General features: G+C 43.5%; 1 long non-coding RNA gene across 1 annotated transcript; it reads left to right on the forward strand.

Moving 5' to 3' along the window:
* Positions 1–19157: 19157 nt before the first annotated feature.
* On the forward strand, positions 19158–21941 carry LOC125637128 (uncharacterized). The gene is made up of 3 exons (XR_007356834.2): positions 19158–19412; positions 19966–20103; positions 21629–21941. It is a non-coding gene; the product is annotated as an uncharacterized LOC125637128 (long non-coding RNA).
* The last annotated feature ends 1602 nt before the right edge of the window (positions 21942–23543 follow it).

Genomic DNA, 23543 nt, shown 5'->3' on the forward strand with positions numbered 1-23543 from the left:
ACACAGCTACACATTGCCCCTTACTCATGCTGTCCATAGGGTTACAGCCAAGCCCTTTATGTTTTGTTGTTAGACCTAGGAACGTGTTCAACCTTAAAAAACTCATCACCAACAACACTGCAACCACGCACGCCATGGGACACAGATACCATGATGAAGAGCATACTAGAAATTCAGGAGTTGTACTGTATAACAACAACTTACATTGGACATAGCTAGATAAGGTGGCTATAGGGTTGCCAAACGTCCAGGACTGTCTTGGAGTCTCCAGGAATCTGTCCAACCAAAATTGGCAACCCTAGGTGGGTGAAGTAATATCTTTTATTGGACCAACTTCTGTGGGCGAAAGAGACAAGCTTTTGAACTAACAGAGCTCTTCTTCAGGTCTTGGAAAGGTACTAAGAGTGTCACCGCTAATTAGGATATGTCTATACGTACAGCGCCGCAACGCGTGTAGTGAAGACGCTCTATGCCGATGGAAGAGAGATCTCAAGTAGCATAAAAAACCCACCTCCATGAGTGGCATAAGCTATGTCAGCAGGAGAATCTCTCCTGCCGACATAGCACTGTACACATGAACACTTATGTCAGTGTAACTTACGTTGCTCACGGGGTGGAATAGTCACGCCTCTGAGCGACATAAATTTTGCTGACATAGGCTGTCATGAGTAAATACAAGATTATTTAGCATAAGTAGTTAGCACACATTGTTAGGGACCATTCAAAGTGAAATGGCCCATTTACAAAAAGGGGGGTTAGTGGGCTACAGATTTGTAATAAAGACACTGGATTTATGGCTTATTAAGACCATGGTTTTTATTGTCTAGCAAAGTTACAAATTTAAGCTCCCAGGCTTGTCTTTGGAAAGCGTTGTGCCAGTTTCCTTTTAGGATGAGGACTGACCAGTCGTATTGGAATGATCGCTTTGTGAACAGTGTTCACACACAGGTGATATAGTGAACAACACTGCACTGAACATAGCTGTAATTCGCCAGAATAGAGTCCACAATCAAAGTCAGGCTGTGCCAGTTGGCATCCAGAATGATGTAAGTATGAGTGGTAATGCCTACTCATGCCTGGCCACAAGAAAACATGTCAAAGGGAAGGAAAACTGAGCTTTTCTTCATGGAGTTTCCTCAAAGCGTCCCCTTGGAAGGAGGGGTTTCCTTCCATGTGGAAAAATCAGGGGCTTAGCCCTGAAATCCCCACAGGAGATCTGCCAGATGGGGCTCCATATGACAATGCATATGGCCTCTGGCAGTGTTACGTTTTTTTCTATGGGGCTGGTAAGGACCTACGGTCTGGCCTCCTGTACCTACCACTCCCTTCTTTACCCCTGGGGGGAGCCTGAGTCCCTTTGGGTAGGGGTCTGGTGCTATGGAACTGATTGACCCCTCTGCATAATGATAATGGGGGGAGGGATAAGATATGATTTCCTCCCCACCTCTCCCATTATCATCCAATAAAAAAGCCTTGTTGTTATTCTCTATATTTTTCACTTTATTCCAAGAATGTTACTGTGTGTTTGTTTTTATACTCTCATAGGGCCAGTGGCCTCCTCTGTTTTTTGGAGGCACTCATATAAATAAAAAACCTCACAGGTTTGTATTTTCTTGGTTATGGAACTATGTTCATCTCATCACATTAGCTAGGGCTTCCACAGTCAGTCATTCTACACTGTATATTACAGTGAAACAGTTACATTTCTAGGCTTAACATTTGGAGTGGCAAATGGGGGTAATGAAGAATGTGCATGCAGGGACATCACACTGCTTTAATCTTTCTGTAACCCACAGCAGAAATTTTAATAGAAATCACTCACTGAAGCTGGTGCGATTTTATGCATTGCAAGGACTGCAATACCCCAGCGTATTACCATATACGCATGCAGCATGTGTGTGCTTTAAAAGACATACTTTATTTTACACAGAAAATATTGTAGCAATATCATCCTTCACACACACACACAAAGAAAGAAAATACTCTAACAATGCACCAGAGTAGGGTGGCACAGGGTAGCAATAATTATGTGAACAATTTCAGTGTTGTGAGCTTATTAAAGAAAAATGCTTTCAGGCCCAAGGATGCATTGTTTGATGTTGTGTTTGTCTAAAACTTAAAAATAAAAAGCCACTATGACATGTTTGCATTTAAATTGTTCTATTATAAGATACACTGAAACTTGCAGTGATACTATGAATAATATGCCTAAATTATGTGGTATATTTAGCATATATTTTATCTTTAAGTCTCTTTTGACTTTTCTGGCAGAGCCTAGAAATTCTGATCATAAGGGCTAGACCATGGAGTTATCATAAGCCCTGATTAAGAGGCATTGCCTAACTGCACTACCCCAGAAGCAGATCAGCGACTCAACTGCAGTCCAGACTCTCACATTTCAGTCTCTTGCAACGTGCAGATAAGAGCCAATTCAAAGTTCTTCACACTCACTTATGATGGGGGCGGGAGGGAGCAGAAATGTCTCCTCCTCCTGTATAATCACAGGGCCAGTAATAAGTGCGGGGAATAAGGGAGCACCCATAGGCGTAGTTTGACTTCTATATTGGGGGTGGGGGGGTGGGGCAGGGCCCCACGGAAGCAGCCACTGCTCTCCAGCCGCCTAGCTCTGGCTGATGGCCTGGGCGTTCATGTTGTTTGTGGTGCAGGAGGACTATTCTTTTAAAATACCTGCTCCCACGTTGTTTCTTTACTTTTTATCCTGCTCCTGCTATTATGGCAGCTGGTCCTGCAGGACCCGTGGGATCCCAGTCCCACTGCAGGGCTGTACCTCTCATTAGGAATCACAGATGCATATGTAACACTGACAGTCCCCAGTAGTCAGGATCAAACCTGGGATCTTTGTAGCTAAATGCATGAGCCTCTACTGCATGAGCTAAAAGCAGATTCATTAATCTCTAAGTGGTCTCGGTGCCACTAGAGGGGACAGAACACCACACCCAGGACGTGTGTGGGTTACACTTAGAAAAGATTTTTTTTAAACCTGAATTGTAAACTACTAAAAAAAATCAGTGTATACAGTTTGGAAGGGCAACACCCTTAACATGCCTCCCAATTTACATCCCTGGGGACACCACACATCCCCAATTGCGAGGTGAGTACCATGAGTCATGATTTAGCCCACGGAGACAGTAACAGGTCAAATATGTCAAAAATAAGTTCTTACAAGCCCAAGATCAATAGAAATTCCACGGGCGTCTAGTGCAGGCATAGAAGAGAGTGGTGCTGGCTGGGCAAAGGGTGTGAACAGGGCACAGGCTGATTCATCAGCTTCCACTGGCCAGGCTCCCACAGAGCCTCAACTCGGTGTAGAACTGCTTCCTCCTCCTCCTCTGGTGGAACAACAGAGCAGCTGGCAAAAACACCTGTCCTCATTCAGCACGAATCCCTACTTTGGGATTCAGAGGGCTAGGCGGCTGCAGGGAGATGTAATTTACACTTATTTCTGCTCCATCTTGAGTGAATCTAGTCTGGTTCTTATTCATTTAACTGAGTCTCCTCTTATTCTTGTACTTAGCCAGAACCTCAGGCATTAGCAGCATGGCCATCCAGAAAACACTTATGTCAATGGTAATCTTTGGAATTGAGATAATCTGCTCACTGGTGCACCCTAGACATTTGCAGCTACAGTGGTAGCTAACTCTCAAGGCCTCAAGTAAAATAAGCAGAAATTTAAATTAAAAAAACCCTTTTTCTTCTATAAGGACTTTCTAGTCCTTAGATCAGTATGAGCATGGATCCACTGACCATCCTAGTCCATCCTAATATTCCCCACAGTCAGTGCCAGCCTATTTGAAACTGGCATGGAGCCTACTTCTGTGGCGCAGAATTCCCCCTGCTTGACCACTCTGATTGCATGTCCCCACAGAGGGCTGCTATGGGGGCATCTGTGGTGCAGGTCATACACAATGAGGTGAGTTTCATCCAACAAAGATGGTCCTGTTTTTGCCTCTGTTACAGTATAAACTAGTCTCCTCAAAACGAAGTTTGTAAAAAAGTTAATTCTGAATATTTTTAGCTGTTCTATATGCTTGAAACTCTTGGAAAGAAAGGATTTTCATGAGCATATAAACCCTGTAGTCTGAGGATCTGTCAAAAGTAAATGAGTCATAATCAATATTAACAGGAAGGCAGGCTTGATGCAAGGAAGTGTGTGGGCAAAACAGTGAAATAAACTTGTCAAGACCTAAATCTGAAAAGAGACACTTCCAAAATTAGGTATATTAATAAAATGCAATTTGAATAAATAAAGTTAAAATGTGTCTGGTTATGGCTGATTGATATTTTCCTTATTAGTGTGACCAGAACCAATGCTCCATCTCAGGCATGCTGGAACAGTTTGTACAGTGGAGGTGCTGAGAGCCATTGAACCAATCTGTAAACCCTTTATATGATAGAAACCACTTCATGCCAGAGGGAGCAGCAGCACCCCTAGTTCCAGCACCTATGCCCCTCTCCTTCCTTTGCATGCCACCCTCTCCCCACAACCAAGAACCAGAAAAAAATCCTAGCTTGTTGCTGAAATGTTTCCAAATTCAGAGCAACCTTGGCTAGAAAACTAGATGACGTACATGCAAGAGACAAAGGTGACATGCACGGTGGTTTCCTGAGATCTTAGCTATGGCAGAGCTCCATCATGCAAGTTGCCTGCCTCTTGCAAAACAATCTCTGTTGCAATATTGGAGCTTCCCTACCCCTAACAGATACACAGAGATCTCTGTAAGGAACGACTGACTAAGAAGATCAATATGAAAAAAGTGAACACACAGCAAAAATAGTGCTTACCAGTCCTTATCCAGATTTCTGAGGGTGGAGAGGAATGGGTTCAGCTATGCTAAAAATAGAGTTAAAAGTAACACTGGAATGATAGTTATTTTAAATAAGCTGCCAATTCAATTCATTTTAAACTTTTCAAAATGTCTGTCATTTCCCAATTGCACTAGCCCTGAACACAACCCTTACAGCATTGCAACATCCCCTAATTTTTCCCTGTTTTGCATCCCTTTTCCTGTATACACACACATACACATACGAGTAGTCCCACTGGGTTTAATGGGAATAATGTTCCCATAGCATAAATGTGTGCATGTATAAGTATTTGGAAATTTCAAAACTTTTTTGGGGAAAAAAAAACAACGATCAGCTCTATAGGAGCTAAGAAAAACAAAGTTAAAGTTTTGGCAATTCTTTTTTTTAACCAAAACTAGAATTTTTGATAAACAATTGTCAAAAAATTGAAACTAGAAAAATTTCAACCAGCTTTACTGATCACTACAAAAGACTCCACTGAGCTCAATTGCAAAATAAGCTGATCAACCACAGAAATAGATGCACCTTTAATTCCTCATTAGTGTAGTAAGGCTGGTCCTGTTTCTACAGAAATAGATACAGGGGCTGGAAGGCCATGAGGAGAGAGATGCAGGTGGAAAGTCTGGAAAGACAGAAGGATGTATGGAAAACCCAGGGAGTGACAAGTGCCTGCATTCACTTCTCAGCTTTATTCCCTCCCCCACAAACACACACCAACTTCCATAACTCTATTGTGCTTTCCCCTACCCCCGGAAAGCTTCCACAGTGACCATCGTTAGGCCTGCATTAAACTCACTTTCAAGCTCTACCTACAGGAACAGGACTAAATGGTGACACAAACTAAAATGACATTGAGCAGAAAAATCCAGATTAAATCCCCGGTAAAGTTTGTGCTGAGCATCTATTTCAGGGTTTTCAGGGTAACCCGTCCCTGTGGTATCTGACATTTAGTGACTAAATTACCTGCAGCTGACCAATGCCTTGTGCCTGGCCGCCTGTGAACACAACCATAAAACGAAGCAGCAGCAGCAGTCCTTTCTATTACCCCTGGTTCTTACATCACACCTTTCCTCCATGAATCTCAAATCTCTTCCTTTCCTGAGTAATGTTTTATGAAGACCCATGATCCTCATTTTACAGATAGGGAAACAGACACAGAAGTTTAGTGACTTGCCCAAAATCATACACCAAGTCAATGGGAGAGCTGGGAATAAACCCCAGGAGTTCTAACTTGTCAAATCCTTGCTCTATCAGGTAACACTGTCTCCCTGTAAGGACTTTTATTATTCTTATTTGTCCTTTGTTACAACGGCAAATTTTCTTTAATAATTCCACTGACGAGAATAAAGCAAAATAATTAGGAAAATACAGCAGTGTATATATTACTAAGGGAAACAAAACCTTTGGAAAGTTTTAGTATGTACAGGATTAGCTCTGACTTCTCCAAGCCAACTTTGCTAAGTCAGCAATTGGCATGAACCACCAGCCACTGCGTTCCCAGATATGGGTTTAGTTACCCCTGGGCTGTCTTTCATGCATTCATGCTTTTAAACCATGTAAACTATAACTTCCTGAAAATAAAAATAGCTTTGTTAAACTTAGACTTTCATTAAACTATTTCAGATTACATGTGGTGGGAAAAATATGTGCTTTTACATAAACGTTTCTGGTTAGCAACAAGACATTTTAAAGACTTAAAACATACACAGATGGCTTGATTCTCCTCTCACTATCCCCAGGAAAACTCTCTTGATGATGATTGAGTTAATACTAGTTTACACTGGTGGAAATGAGAGGAAAATTAAGCCCAAACTTTTCAGTTATAATACTGAATATTATATATAATACTGAATATATATATATATATATATATATATATATATACTGAATATATAATACTTTTCAGTTATAACTTTTCAGTTATAATTGCGAGGTGAGTACCATGAGTCATGATTTAGCCCACAGAGACAGTAATAGGTCAAATATGTCAAAAATAAGTTCTTACAAGCCCAAGATCAATAGAAATTCCACGGGCATCTAGTGCAGGCATAGAAGTGAGTGGTGGTGGCTGGGCAAAGGGTGTGACCAGGGCACAATGAAAACTTACACATCTCTGTTTGAGATATTATTTTTATCACCCAGATAAGTTAAAATATTTTAAGGCAACATCAGCATTTTGGACAGTTGGGGTGATTGTTTTTGTTTTGGTATGCTCACTAAGGCCCCAGTCCTGCAGATATTTCCACCTGCTTAACTTTAAGGTCACTGAGTAGTCCCAGTGAAGTCAACAGAACTGCTCACAGTACATAAAGTTAAGCAAGTGTGTAAGTCATTGCAGGATTGGGGCCTAAAGGTTTGGTCACTCCGGCTGCAGCAAAACTCATCCAGAAAAAAGAAAACAATTCTTCCAAGGGATCCGTGTTCTGGTAATAGTCAGTTTATGCATTTCAATCACAATGAAGAAAAATAAAGCTAATCAAGGGGATGATTATTTGCACATGATGGCTGTAGGCAGCCTGTGCTTTTTCTAAGTGGACAAATTGTTTCTTGACAAATTGGGTCCCATGTGTTTCACTGTGGGGCACAAAGGGATGAAAAAAAGAATAAAAAGGAGTAGAAAGACCCAGAGGCATCAGAAGAGGCTGATAGCAAAAGAGACTGTGGCCAAAGGTTAGATTTTCATGTGCTTGGCACCTCTCTGGATCAGGACTTCATTTAGTACCTGGTGCTGCAAACATTTATGCAGTATGCACATGAGTAAGTTTTCAATGGGACTTTAATTACATGTATACTCAATAGGGCTACTCTCCTGTGTATAGTTAAGCGCATGGGTGTTTGTGGGATTCATGTTGTATTGATGTCTCTGTAGAACTTAATTTTAATCGGTGGTTTTTCAGGAAAAAGGGATGATGAAAAAAGACAAAATGGAAACAGCCGCTGTCCTAAAGAGCTTAGCTAAGCAGCTTGATATACCAATGTATTGAGTTGTCACACAGGGTTACTGTAGGTGAAAAATATTGGCTGGGTCATGGGGAAGTGTTTGGAGTGTATTCTGTCGGTGTAGTATTAGCTGTGTTTCAAGTCAGTTGGAGAATGTAGTTTTCATTCTCTTTTGTGATTAAGGGGCCCTTTACATGTTCAAAGAGTATGCACTCATTCTGTTCCACCCAATCGAGAGGGGACCCTTTCCTCGCTGGAGCGATGTGTCGAAGAGGGATTCCCTTCCTTACTGTTGGCTGCCTTTTTCCCCCAACACTCTCCTTTTCTCCCACCTCTCCTGCAATATTACAGCTAGCCTAGCTCCATGCAAAGATAGCACTGCAGCTTGGAGAGAAATAGAACCCTTTGTGGTTGAAAAATCATTACACAGTTGGTAGCTGGGAGTGGAGGACAGTGAGGAGGTGGTAGTGACACCATGTAGCAAAGGGTGCTCCATGCTGGAGAACCTCTTCCATAGCACATCTAGCTGCTGCCAGGCTGAGAAGAAAAAATCATAAGGTCACACATCATATTCTGCAGTATTTATTTTTCCTTTGGTAATAGAAGCACAAAATGAAAGCAAGTCAGATTTTGGAATGAACTGCCTTGAAGTATTAGCAGCTTGTGGCCATATAAAGACTGCAAAGTATCAGAGGGGTAGCCGTATTAGTCTTTATCCATAAAAACAACTAGGAATCCGGTGGCACCTTAAAGACTAACAGATTTATTTGGGCATAAGCTTTCATGGGTAAAATCCCCCACGTCTTCTGATGCATGGAGTGAAAATTACAGATACCAGTATAAATATACTGGAATATGAAGAGAAGGGAGTTACTTTACAAGTGGAGAACCAGTGTTAACAAGGCCAATTCAGTCAGGGTGGATGTGGTCTGCTCCCAATAATTGATGAGGTGGTGTCAATACCGAGAGGGAATATTGCTTTTGTAGTGAGCCAGCCACTCCCAGTCCCTATTCAAGCCCAAATTAATGGTGTTAAATTTGCAAATGAATTCTAGCTCTGCAGTTTCTCATCTGAAGAAGTGCGGTTTTTTTACCCATGAAAGCTTATGCACCAAATAAATCTGTTAGCCTTCAAGGTGCCACTGGATTCCTCGTTGTTTTTGTGGATACAGATACAGACATCAATGCAACACAGCTAACCCTCTGATACTTGGCACCATGCAAGGCACTGAATTTAGCCATATTAAGTGGAAATCCATGAAAAAACTTGCACAGATACAGACAGACAGCATCTTCCTCTCCAAGTGCAAACAGATGGACATCATACTACACACTCTCAAAGAAACTGAGGAACCACCTGATCAGCATACCTGTACAGCAAACAGGAGAAGATCAAGAATGAGATCTCAAAACTGGAGACTCTCATACAAAACCAACCTTCCACACAAACTTCCACATGGCTGGACTTTACAAAAATGAGACAAGCCATTTACAATGCACACTTTACTTCTCTACAGAGGAAAAAGGACAGTAAACTATCTTAAACTCCTACATGCCACAGGGGGCTACAACAGTGGTACCCTTGACTCACCCAACAATATTGTTTATCTATCCAACCGCACACTTAGTCAGGCAGAAGAGTCTGTCCCATCTCGGGGACTCTCTTTCTGCCCCATCACCCCCACACACACGATCCAGTTCTGCGGTGATCTAGAAGCTTACTTTCACTGTCTCTGACTCAAGGAATATTTTCAACACACCACTGAACAGCACACTGACCCACAGGACTCCCACCAACACTACAAGAAGAATTCTGCATGGACTCCTCCTGATGGTCGAAATGACAGACTGGATTTCTACATAGAATGCTTCCACAGACGTGCACAGGCTGAAATTGTGAACAAACAGCATCACTTGCCCCATAACCTCAGCCATACAGAACGCAATGCCGTCCACAGCCTCAGAAACAACTCTGACATTATAATTAAAGAGGCTGACAAAGGATGTGCTGTAGTCATCATGAACAGATCGGATTATGAACAGGAGGCTACCAGGCAACTCTCCAACACCACATTCTACAGGCCACTATCCTCCAATCCCACTGAGGAGTACCAAAAGAAACTACACCATCTTCTCAAGAAACTCCCTGAAAAAGCACAGGAACAAATCTGCACAGACACACCACTAGAAGCCCGACCAGGGGTATTCTATCTGCTACCCAAGATCCATAAACCTGGAAATCCTGGACGCCCCATCATCTCAGGCATTGGCACCCTGACAGCAGGATTGTCTGGCTATGTAGACTCCCTCCTCAGACTCTATGCTACCAGCACTCCTAGCTGTCTTCGAGACACCACCGACTTCCTGAGGAAACTACAGCATTGGTGATCTTCCTGAAAACACCATCCTGGCCACCATGAATGTAGAAGCTCTTTACACCAATATTCCACACAAGGATGGACTACAAGCTGTCAGGAACAGTATCCCTGATGAGGCCATGGCACACCTGGTGGCTGAGCTTTGTGACTTTGTCCTCAACCACAACCATTTCAGATTTGGGGACAACTTATATCTTCAAGTCAGTGGCACTGCTATGGGTACCCGCATGGCCCCACAGTATGCCAACATTTTTATGGCTGACTTAGAACAATGCTTCCTCAGCTCTCGTCCCCTAGCACCCCTCCTCTACTTGCACTACATTGATGACATCTTCATCATATGGACCCACGGGAAGGAGGCCCTTGAAGAATTCCACCTGGATTTCAACAATTTCCACCACACCATCAACCTCAGCCTGGACCAGTCCACACAAGAGATCCACTTCCTAGACACTACAGTGCAAATAAGTGATAGTCACATAAACACCACCCTATACCGGAAACCTACTGACCGTCATACTTACCTACATGCCTCCAGCTTCCATCCAGGACACATCACACGATCCATTGTCTACAGCCAAACCCTAAGATACAACCGAATTCGCTCCAATCCCTCAGACAGAAACAAACACCTACAAGATCTTTATCAAGCATTCTTAAAACTACAGTACCCACCTGGGAATGTGAGGAAACAGACTGACAGAGCGTGACGGGTACCCAGAAGTTACCTACTACAGGACAGGCCCAACAAGGAAAATAACAGAACACCACTGGCCATCAGCTAAAACCTATCCAGCACATCATCAATGATCTACAACCTATCCTGGAAAATGATCCCTCACTCTCACAGACCTGAAGCAAATGCTCACCAACAACTACACACCACACTACAGAAACACTAACCCTGGAACCAACCCCTGTAACAAACCCTGTTGCCTACTCTGTCCCCATATCTACTCTTGCGACACCATCATAGGACCCAACCACATCAGCCACACCATCAGGGGCTCATTCACCTGCACATCTACTAATGTGATATATGCCATCATGTGAGAGCAATGCCCCTCTGCCATGTACATTGGCCAAACCGGACAGTCTCTACATAAAAGAATAAATAGACACAAATCAGACATCAGGAATGGTAACATACAGAAGCCAGTAGGAGAACACTTCGATCTCCCTGGACATTCAATAACAGACATAAAGTAGCCATCCTTCAACAAAAAAACTTCAAAAACAGACTTCAAAGAGAAACTGCAGAGCTAGAATTCATTTTCAAACTTACCACCATTAATTTGGGCTTGAATAGGGACTGGGAGTGGCTGGCTCACTACAAAAGCAAATTCCCCTCTCTTGGTATTGACACCTCCTCATCAATTATTGGGAGTGGACCACATACACCCTGACTGAATTGGCCTTGTCGACACTGGTTCTCCACTTGTAAGGCAACTTCTTCATGTGCCAGTATATTTATGTCTGTAATTTTCACTCCATGCACCTGAAGAAGTGGGGGTTTTTACCCATGAAAGCTTATGCCCAAATAAATCTGTTAGGCTTTATGGTGCCACTAGACTCCTCATTGTTTTTATAAAGACTGCAGTCTCTCTAAAGCTACTTCAGTTGTTTCTCTCTCGATAGCAGCATTGGCAGTAACTCAAGTATACAAAATGATTTGCAGCAGAACCACTGAAATAATAAAGGGCATAAAAAAACAAAAGGGGATGTTTTAAATGGATCTTGCCAAGTTATAGACAATTTTCTGAGTTATTTTATGATAATGTATTTGATATTTGTATGCTGTTATTTTAAAGTCTGCTCTGACTATTATGCCTAATAGGGTCAATCATGTGATGTGCTCCCCTGCCATTGACTTCAATAGGAGCTCCAGGGTCTCAGCACCTCTCAGGATTAGGACAGATGTGGCTTATGTACACTGATTATAATGTCTCCATCACTGGGCCTATGAACATATGTACGATAATAAAACAATTCGTGACTGAACAAATCTGGAGACTGCAAAGCTATTTAATTGCATAGTTTCAAACAATCTGGAAATGGAAACCCTCCTTCCATGCCTTGCTATTCATTTTAATATTTTCCTCTTGTATGCCAGTAAAGACAATGGTTCTTTTTGAGAATTACTCATATTTAAATGATTTTTAGGACTTTTTATACATTTTAGGTCTTTTATATTTTATAGGTATAGCCTGTCACATCAGGTTTATCCAAATCTTTTAAAGGGGTAAACAAATTCTCTAAACGTACTTTACATCTTATGAAACAAGCAAGAGATCAGTTACCTTTTTCAAGAGTGAAATATAAAATTAATAAATGTCATATGTGGGAGATAGTATGTATGATCAAATGGACTGAGCAAGAGACTGGAACTCAAGAATCCTGATTTCTAATCCTGCTTCTGCAACTGATTAGCTGAATAGCCTTGAAGTCTATAGTTGGTATGTCTACAGTTGGAGCTGAAATTTAACACTTCCAGCTCAGAGACATACCTGCGCTAGCTATGATAGAGCTAGCATGCTAAAATAGAGGGGGCTAGCTGCCCTGAATACATGTCTAATGTCTCAGAGGTGTACATATTTAGGACATCTAGTCCCTGGTACTGCTCATGCTGCCGTGGTTACCCTCAATTTTAAGTGTGCTAGCTTGATCAGAGCTAGTGCAGGTATGTCTCCTCATAATGGAAATTACACCTCATGCTCAAAGTGTAGACGTACCCTTACAGGAACATGTTCAAAGTTAGGTGACAATGTTTGGCACCTAAATCCTTCTTAGGTGACATGGATACTATGATACAGTGTGCAAGTGTTTTGAAGGCCACTGAAGAGGACTGAGAGGTCATGTACAGCAGCCCAGTTTTGCCCCAAGAAGGGGGCCTCACCAAGCCAAACCCATAGCTGGGCCTTGGTGCATTAATTCCCAGCCAGGGTTCAGGGAGGCATTTCCTGCTGCGAACTAATTAGGGCAGCCGAGCCTATTTGGGTTCAACATTTTAAAAATAGGTGGGTTACTCCCAGAGAAGGCAAACAGAAGCTAAGGCAGAGAGCTCTTGGAAGACATGAGCATGGGAGATTGTTGTTTATTCTTTTGAGTTTCTTGCCTGTAGACTGAGTAGAATGAGTGCAGCCAATGACATTTTGCCAAGTTGGTATCAATTTGGGTTATACCAGAACCTCTGGCAATAAAATCCAATCTTAAGAGTGGAATTTGTGTTCTGATTGGTGATTTAGAACCATGAGGAAGTACACAAAGATAATTGATGGACCTTTGTGATCTCATCACTGACACTCCCTCAGTATTGTTTCCTACCCTTGCTTGTTGCATCCTGGGTTCAAATTTGACTGTAAGTTCCTTAGGGCAGGGACTGTGGATACAAGTGCGTGGAGTGTTTTGTTTAGGTTAAACACAGCACAGTGGGCTCTGATCCTTTGGCAGGGGAGGGGGCAGCTGTTGGTATTAGCACAATGCAAACATTCAATAATAAACCTGAGAGGCCAGTAAACTTTCTCTTTCATTTTATACCTGGTCCTGCTTCTAATTTTCACAGGAGCTGAGTACAATCAACTCCTGTTCAGGTCAGTGGAGTTATGGAGTTAAAAATGCTTGTAAGATCTTGTTCTCAATACCCTGACATCACTCTGAAAATGGACATCACTGTACATGTGCTAAGCAATATGATTTCCACTGGAAAAGGAAAGTTATTGCTGATTAGAATCAAGATGCATTTCATGTACATTTATTCCTCTGTCTTCTCTTAAGTTCAGAGAACATGAAAACATTGAAATTTTGTTGTACTGAGTATACAAAACTATTGGCCAAATGCATTTCTTGTGTAAGTTAATTGGCTACAATAGTATTACACCCAAATATCAATTTATTCCCATATCAAATCAGCACACAGGTTTAATATAAACTTTATAAAAAAAAACAAACTCTGAATGCCCCAGGAGAGCAATGTATACTTATTACATCTACCAGAACATATAGAAGTCTATGTACTGCTATTGTATATTGTAAAAAATTGTGTATTCAGGAGTAGAGTATTTTTTTATTAGATGGGTGAATTTCTAACAGTACAGCTGGGCTAGCCAGCCTCCGATCCAGGAAAATACTTAACAGCATAAAACCTGCAACAAATTTGCATTGGTTGGGATCTTTCCAACATTAGGATGCAGCACACAGTGACCCGATCAATAATACATGAAGCAATGCAAACCGTGATTGATGCTGACAGAGAAGTATTAAGTCTGAAACGAAGCAGAGACACTTCCTGGTTCAGAAATATTAAAAATCTTGATTGTTTCATTCTACAACTCAACCGTCTGATTGAGAGAGGTTGTTTGTTTGGGGGTTTCTTGCAACTTTTAAGGCTTTGGTGTGTGTGTTTTTTTGTTTTGCTTTTAACTGTCATTTGAAGGAAGTAGAAGTAACTTGTATGGGAGAACAGAAAAATATCTGATTCCCCTGTTCCAACCATAAATTGTCTGGGTATAATAAAGAGACCTTAAGCCCCATGTCTTTTTACTGATGCTTTGAATGTTCCTTATTCTTCTTTTGCCCAAGGCAGATATATAATCTCCCATTATATATCTTCTGAAGCTAACATAGCTCTTGGGGCTTGATCCTGCTACCACTGAAGTCATTGGGAGTTTTTAAACTGATTTCAGTGGACATAGAAACAGGCACGTGGGATGCATCATTGTGTTTTCGTTAGAATGTGTTGTCATAAATATAACCTGCACTGCAGGAGAGTAGATGTTTAGGGAGCTTCTCTTTCTAGAAAGATTCTAGGTTCATTTCAGATATAAAATGGATTAGGGAGAAAAGCTGAGATTTTGACTTGATCTTTCAGGTTTAGCCATAGTGGGTTATAACACAGTTTGGTTAAAGCCCTGTGGACATATGTCCAGTTGCTGACAGTTTACCTGGGCAGTGCAAATGAGGCCTACGCATGATATAAATCATTTTACCAAATCAAGCTATAGATCTGGGCAGTATCTACAATGAGATTTTTTTTTTTGTCAAAAATTTTACACCATTCTTCACAGCAGTGTAACTCTGCTGGTGGGAGCCCAAATGAAGACAAAGCTCCAATAGCCACTCAGAGTAGGTCTAAACAACGCAGCATTAAGAATGCCAGTAGCTGAAGAAGACTTATCTATGTTAGTGCTTCCATTTGCTATATGAAGCTACACTAGTATTAGTAACATGGGCACTTTTAACCAAAAAAATACCCCTACATGTAGACAAGGGCTAGGGGATTAGTGGATTAAAACTGTTTATAAACTGACTCCACTGGATGCCTAAATTGTGTAGTATCTTTTTTAGGAACACCCTGGTTTAAGCACAGTGGTGGCTAATAGTTTGAAATGTCATGTAAGCAGGGCCTGTAACAGAACAGCAGCTACCCAAGCACCACCCAGCCTCAGTTTCCCTTCTCACAGGGCTCCTCAATAAGTTACTGTCACAGTCCAACAGTAATTAAAACACTCCCCTCCTGGGGTCCAGTTTATTTAGTCCTTACACAGTCGCCCTCTGGGCCCCAAGCCCAGTTCTTTGTTTTTCTCCTTGAATTAGGAGTCTGCAGCCCTCCTTTCCAGAGCTGGGTTCTGTGTCTCTCCTTGAGTCAGGAGTTTGGCCTTTTAGGCCTCAATCCCATTTCAGGGCATCTCTCCCCTTGAGTCAGAAGGCCCCATCTCTCTTTCTCAAAGCTGAGTTCAGCTCCTTTCGGGCACTCACCTGCAGATGTTTCCTCAACCCAGCTATAGCTTCCTAGTCTTCTGTCCTATCTGGGCTTCCTAACTGGAGTGTTACCAGGTTCCCTTTGATTTGCCCAAGGTCAGGAAGGAAGTTTATGGCAGATATCAGAGTTGAGCTCAGATCACAAGAGTACCAGCCTAATACCATAAAAACACCATCCTTCCTTCCAGCCAACTCCCACTCGACTCACTGTCGATACAGAGATGAGCAGGCCTAGGCCCATCCCTTCAACCAAGGAGTGAGGAACCCCAAAACCCAGGCCACAACAGAGTTTGGAGCCAAAAATGAGAAAAACAGGGATGAGAGTAGAGGTTACAGGGCCAAAGCAAAGGAGCCAGAGGGGGACACTGAGCAGAGAATCCCAGACAGCATTCAGTTCCCCCTTGAGCTCTCTTCCCGAGGGACTCTCCCAAGCATCTGTTCTTTCCTTTGTTACCTCCCCAGGCCTACCTGGGGTAATCATATGAGCTCATTCTTAGGCACCTGGGGAGGTGAGCTGATCTTTTCACAGGTGAGCTGAGGCCCCATTTTCCCTTAAAAGGGCGAGCCACTCTGCGATAATAAAAAAAAATAGGGGCCCGTGAAAATAACCTTAAGAGCCGGACGTCTGTAGAGCAGAAAGGCCATTGCAATCCCTCACAGTCTGATCCAAATCCCATGCATTTCAAATCCTTCCCTTCTACCTAATAATACAAGAAAATGTCATGTATTGGCTTGTGTGTGTACTACTCCTTGCTATTGCGACTTGGTGCACCAGCGCACTAACAACCATGAAGTCCTTGATGGCCGTGGTTTTGTTAAATAAGTAACCTGGTTCTGATCCCAATGAAACAAGTGATGTTTAACTTGCTTCCACATGTGTATTTGGGCCAACAAGACAAAAAATATTGAAACCAAAATGGAAAAATCACTTGATGGCAGAGCTGTCTTTTTTTCAAAATTATATATCCTAATAGTCACAATGTAGAGTCCTATTTGTGGATCACTACAAATTAAAGGTCAGCTACTGAATGTTTGCATAAAAGCCCCTGTACATTTCCTAGAATATCTCCTCAAATATAACATGAACTGGACTTTTTTTGCACTGTTGGTCCACACTGCAATTCTCCATTCATTCACTATAATTCTTTGATTTATACACACTGTAAGCATTCTGTGACCTTGGGAATCTTTAAGTAGAAAACAAGATTTATCGGGGAGGGATTATGGAATCATGGTTCATTTTAGAAAAGAAACAAAATGCATTACTTCGTGTCAGGCTTGAACCTTTGTTAATATCATCTGTCTGCTAGTGCATATATATAGTTTTGCTTATGTGTCAGACCTGGACTTAATGTGCTTGGTTTATATTTGTTGCTAGTTCTGAAATAAACAATCAAACTATACTCTGGGATGATAAAGGACCTATTGTAATATACTGCTTTCTAATAAATGGTAGTAAGATTAGGGTTCAGTCCTGGAGCTGCCCTGCATGCAGAACTGCCATTGACTTCAATGGGAGCTCCATTCCTGGAACAGCTCCTAGATCTGGCCCTTAATTTGCAGCTGAAATGACATTTAATGTCCATTTAAAGCTCAGACTGTTTTTAAGTTAGTGTCTGCCCACTTCTACCATGCTTGCATGCCTTTTTCTGCAATTATTTCAGCTCCACTGAACTTTACTAGAAATTCCAATATTTGGGTTATCCAATCAGCAACAGCTAAATGCCTCTATTTATGGGAAAAATCAAGCTCACATTCCTGTGATTTCTCATAGAACTTATTTTGTATGAGCCAGTGTGGATGTTTTATTACCCTCCTTTAAAAACATTTTCTTTAAACATTTATATTGTGGTCTGTAGGTTGTGGTTGGGTAAAAGTACAATGTTTTGAAACATTCCTGATTTTACTGACTGCCTGGGCAAGCCACTTCTCCACATTCTAGGGATGTCCTTCTAGGCTAAGTTCAACTGTAGCTACCTCATGTAAAAGAAAAGATATGACAGAAATAGGAAAAGTTCAAAGAAGGACAATAAAGTATTAATAAACTGAGGAACTTTTTATTCCAAGTGCAGTTCAAGGTGCTTATTATAATCTATAAAGCCCTATGTAGTCTGGGTCCCAGATATCTGATATATCATAGTCCCTGGTAGGGGCGGGCACAAAGGGGGGAGAATCAGGGGCCTGGGCCCCCCAATAATCAGCAGGGACACAGAACTCCTCCAGCGCTGGGGCTATGGCAGGAAGAGTGAGCTCCTTTGGCCCCTGGGGCCATGGCAGGATCATAGAGCTCCTCCAGCCCCCAAGTCCATGGCGGGTGCTGACAGCTCTTTCAGCCCCCAGGGCATCAGCGGGATCACAGAGCTCCTCCAGCCCTGGGGCTGCAGCAAGGCACAGAACGTGCCCCTCCAAAAGCAGGCAAATTTTAATTCCTGTGCACGCCCCTGGAAGTAAATGGGAATCTTTCAGACTGTGTCCTATTACAAGAGTTAGAATCCATCTTGTTGCTCTTGCTGTTAGTTCTTGGGTAGAACTCCCCAGGCCCAGCAGCAAGATATTCTCAGTGGAGCTTCAGTGCCTTTGGAAATCTCTCCTTCTGGCAGTAGGCCAAGTTTGACAAGCTTCAGCATGAAATTTACCTGCTAAGTCATACTTTGAATGGGCTGTTAAACCATTCCTGCAGCAGGCATTGTGAGGGGTTTTAGTATAGGCCCGTTGTTTTAAGGGACCTACATTTTGTTTAATAACATAATTGCATTTATTTAATTAATGGTACCTAGATGCTGTGTTAGGTCAGGTAGCAATGTTGTTATTTACGCAATGATTTGTAAGTGTAAGGAGAGCTTTAACTTCCTAGCACTGGTTAGTTTGGAAAAGAGAAAAGTTAAGACTCAGGGCTTGTCTACACCACAAAATTAAGTTGACTTTATCTAATTCGACCTTGAGCCCCCAGATTAATCAAGTCGATTGTGCATGGCCACACCACGCTCATTGTCTCAATGGAGTGTGTCCTCACTAGCAGCGCCTGCATCAGTGCACAAAGCAGTGCATCGTGGGTAGCTATCCCAAAGTGCAGCTTGCTGCAGTGTGTTTTGGGAAGTTTGTGCAAGTTTGGGACCAAAACATTGTCGCTGGGGAGAATGCAAATGTTGTGTCGGCATCCCATGATGCACTGTGCTCCCTCCCTCACATCAACAGCAAACCACCCAGTGGTTTTTGCGCTTTAAAACCACCACGCGTACGCCATAACCCCAGAAGCATGGAGCCGGCTCAGTTGTGCACTCTTGCTGTGAGAATCTCAAACACCTCATTCCTTCTCCTGTAGTATTTCCAGAGCTGAAGTAGCATCCACCGCATGGAAGATAGTGATGTCCTGCAACCAGCCCTGCTGCAAGCCGTTGAAAAAAACAGTTCACAGTTGCTGCTGGCAGTCACAGAGCGTCTGAATTCTGTTGAGCACTGTTTCTGGTCCCGTGAAACAAGCAGTGACTGTGGGATCACATCGTTTTGCAGGTATGAGATGATGAGCAGTGGCTGCAGAACTTTCCGAGTGCGGAAGGCCACCTTCCAGGAACTTTGTGCAGAGCTTTCCGCTGCCCTACAGTTCAGCAACACAAAAATAAGAGCTGGTCTGACAGTGGAGAACTGAGTGGCAATTGCTATTTGGAAGCTTGCAGTGCCAGACGGTTACCGGTCAGCGGGGAATCAATTTGGAGTAGGTAAATCAACCATGGGACTTGCTGTGCTGCAAGTGTGCAAGGCCATTAATCGACTTCTTCTACAAAGGGTAGTGAGTCTGGGGAAATGTGCAGGACATAGTGGATGGTTTTGCTGCGATGGGGTTCCCTAATTGCGGTGGGGTGATAGATGGCACACATATCCCCATCTTGGCACCAGACCACCTTGCCAAAGAGTACATAAACCAAAAGGGATACTTTTCAATGGTGTTGCAAGTGCTGGTGGATCACAGTGGGTGTTTCACCTACATCAACGTAGGATGGTCGGGAAAGGTTCATGATGCATGCAGGTCTGTTTAAAATGCTGCAATCTGGGACTTTCTTTCCAGACCACAAAATGAAGATTGGTGACATTGAGATGCCTATAGTTATCCTGGGGGACCCAGCCTACCCCTTGCTCCCTTGATTCATGAAGCCATACACCGGCCGTCTGGACAGCTGTAAGGAACAGTTCAATTATAGGCTCAGTAAGTGCAGAATGGTGGTCGAATGTGCCTTTGGTCATTTGGAAGGGCGCTGGAGAAGTCTACTAACAAGGTTGGACCTTAGTGATCCCCATGGTTATAGCTGCCTGCTGTGTGCGCCATAATATCTGTGAGAAAAAGGGGGAAAGTTGAGACAGATCACATGGCAGCCATTTTTGAGCAGCCAGACACCAGGGCAATAAGAAGAGCACAGCAAAGGGTGCTACGTATCTGCAAGGCTTTGAAAAGCCATTTCATTAATGAGTCACAGTAATGTGAGCTGCTTGTCTGCATTGTGCTTTCCCAGACCTTCACCTGGCTTGTATCACTGTCCCTCTAAAGCCAACCCCCTGCCCAAGCCTGCTGCTTCTACTCAATAAAGAACATTTCTTTCTTGAACCCATTTACTTTATTTAACAAACATAAGAAAAGAGGGAGAACAGAAATAAAAGGTAACCTTGGAAAAAAGGGGTTGTAAAGTTGGAACGGGAGAAACATTTTCAACTGTGTAGCAAACACCACATTCCAGACCATCAAAGGTCTGTGAATGGGTGCCTTCTGTTCCTTGTATCCTCCCCTCCTTAGTTAAGTGAAAGGGAAAATGGACTTTTCACCAACACCTCATGGAACGCTTGTGGGAGGGTGATTCTGCACCAGGGGATGCTGGCTAGCTGTCCACCAAGATCCGCAGAGGGACTTACCCTCCTGCTTCTGTTCCCGCAGTTCAACCAGACACCTCAACATGTCTGCTTGGTCCCTCATAATCCGAAGCATCTCATCCTGCGCCACACACTCATACTCATTGGAAGCTTTCCTGCTCTCCATGCCCATGTCTAACTTCTCGGACAATGAAATCCTCCACGCTCTCAGCTCTGTGTCAGCTGTCAAGGAGGCATTCATTATCCCGGTGAACATGTCCTCCTGCGTTCTCTTTCTCCTCCTTCTAATCACTGAAAGTCTGCTTTCAGGTGTTGATGACACGCTGAAGGACACATTTCCAGCTGTCAGTTGGGGAAAAAATAAAGGAGCCATTGTACATGAATAAAATGTTTCCATAGCAAGGCCGTTTTCATTTAAAAATACCCCACCCTTATTAAACTAGGTGCAAGCCATAACATAATCAGAATCTGTAACTGTTCACTGTGCTGTTTTGCTGCTCCAGCCATGGTGAGTAGGCCCCAGGTCATGGGTGACCGCACTTTTAATGAAGTTTATGGCAGGCTCATGTCAGAAGCACAGGTAGCTAGTCGAACAATGGCCCTTCCCCATAGCACCACGGGAAGCTGTTTACAAACCGGGGGGAGGAGGGGAACATTTTCACTCCCAAATAGTGGAATCTCTCATGTGGAGCCCCAGGTCCCTATCAGCCACTTTAGACTACTTGCCGACCCATGCTGAGCACAGTAAAGGCATGTTAGCAGCCGCGTGGTTTGGAGATCCAGAATGTGGGGGGGCGCGGGGTGGGACTCAGTGTCCTTTTTTTCCGTGTAATAGCATTTTTAATGAGAACTTCCCACATTTTCCTTAGGTGACCCTATGTGATATCAGTCTCCTGAGGGTAACAGAGGAGGAAAGGAAGGAGATGCTGCAAGCGTCTGGGTATAGACCGGGTCCTTATGCTGCTATGCTGTGTACCGCAGTGATGCCAGCAGAATTAATTCAGGAGTTGCGTGGGAAAGTGTCCTACCATGGTGGAAGAAATAAGATTGCCCTGCCAAGAAACCTTCTGCAAAGGATTGCAGAGTACCTCCATGAAAGTTTCCTAGAGATATCCATGGAGGATTCCTGGGCTATCCTAGTCCACATAAACAGTCTTTTCTGGGGCCAACCCTCTGCCTAGCTGGAGCGGCCCCTTGTAAGCAGAGAACCACCGCACCTCGCTTTTTCTTCACAGTAAATGTGCAATACCACCAAATGTGTGTGCCCGCTAAAGTTTAACTGGACTTTCATTATAATTGTATACTCACCAGAGATGCCTTCCCCAGCATCACGGTCGGCCACTGTGATGTCCTGCGACCCACAGGGCTTCAGGGTTAAAAATATTTCCTGGCTCTTGGGGAGAATGGATCCACTGCTCACCTGTCTCCCATTCTGCTCCTCCTCCTCTTCCTTATCCATCATATCATCCTCCTTGTTGTCCTTGCACTCACACACCTGTGAGGTGTCCATGTTGCTTGTGGGGGTGCTGATAGGACCACCCCCAAGAATCGCATGCAGCTTGTTGTAGAACTGGCATGTGTGGGGTTCAGAACCAGAACTACTGTTCACCTCTCTTGCCTTCTTTGTTCTTGCCTGATGTTCTTCTGGTACGCTTGGCGAAGTTTTTATTTTCACATGGCACTGCTGTGTGTCCCTCGTGTAGCCCTTCTCCCCCATTCCACGAGCGATCTTTGCATAAATGTTAGCATTTCTTCTGCTGGATCAGAGCTTTGCCTGCACAGACTCTTCTCCACACACAGCGATAGGATCCATCACCTCCTGTGCAGACCAGGCTGGAGCGTGTTTGGGGCATGTAGTCTCCATGAGCAGCTGTGCTCAAACTGGCATGCTCCTAATGCTGATCAAACAGGAAATGGGAAATCAAAAGTTCCCAGGGCTTTAGCAGGGATAGGGCTGTTTCCTTTGTACCAGGCTACAGTGCAGAGTTGAGAATGATCTCTAGAGTGGTCACAGATGAGCATTGTGGGACATGACCTGGAGGCCAGTTAAGTCAAATTATATAACACTGCATCTGCACTACCTCGCAGTCGACCCATGAAAATCGAACGGAGAGCTACACCTCTCACAGAGGTGGATTACAGAAGTCAACCTCAGAGGTGACTTAGGTCGACATAAAGGACCCAGTACACTAATAGGTCGACTTAAGGCGGTTTCCTTCGACCTAACTCTGTAGTGTAGACCAGGCCTAAATATCAAATAGGAACTGGAAAGGAAGAGGCCAATCTGATGCTCCTTTTTAAATTTTGTCCCATAATACAACAAAAAGAGGTCACTCAAAATTCAGAGGCAACAGATTTAAAATGGACAATTAGATTTATAATGTAATTAGCCCACGGAGCTTACTGCCATAATGTGTTATTGAGGCAATTAAAGGTAAGGAGGAAATTCTGTCCTCTTGTCTATTGGCCGCTAAGACTTCAAGTATGGCAGGGGTGGCCAACCTGCGCCTGAGAAGGAGCCAGAATTTACCAATGTGCATTACCAAAGAGCCATAGTAACACGTCATCAGCCCCCCCCGTCAGCTCCCTCCCCCCGGCCCCCAGTGTCTCCCACCCACCAGCAGCCCCGCCTAACCCTCCATCCCTGCGCCACCCGCCCGCTGCAATCAGCTGTTTTGTGGTGTGCAGGAGTCTCGAGAGGGGTGGTGGGAGGTGCCAGGGCGCAGCAGACTCCGGGGAAGAGGCAGGAGCTTGGGGGAAGTAGTGGAGTGGGGGCCGGGGCCT

This window comes from Caretta caretta, chromosome 5 (genome assembly GCF_965140235.1).
Source record: "Caretta caretta isolate rCarCar2 chromosome 5, rCarCar1.hap1, whole genome shotgun sequence".
Lineage (NCBI taxonomy): Eukaryota > Metazoa > Chordata > Testudines > Cheloniidae > Caretta > Caretta caretta.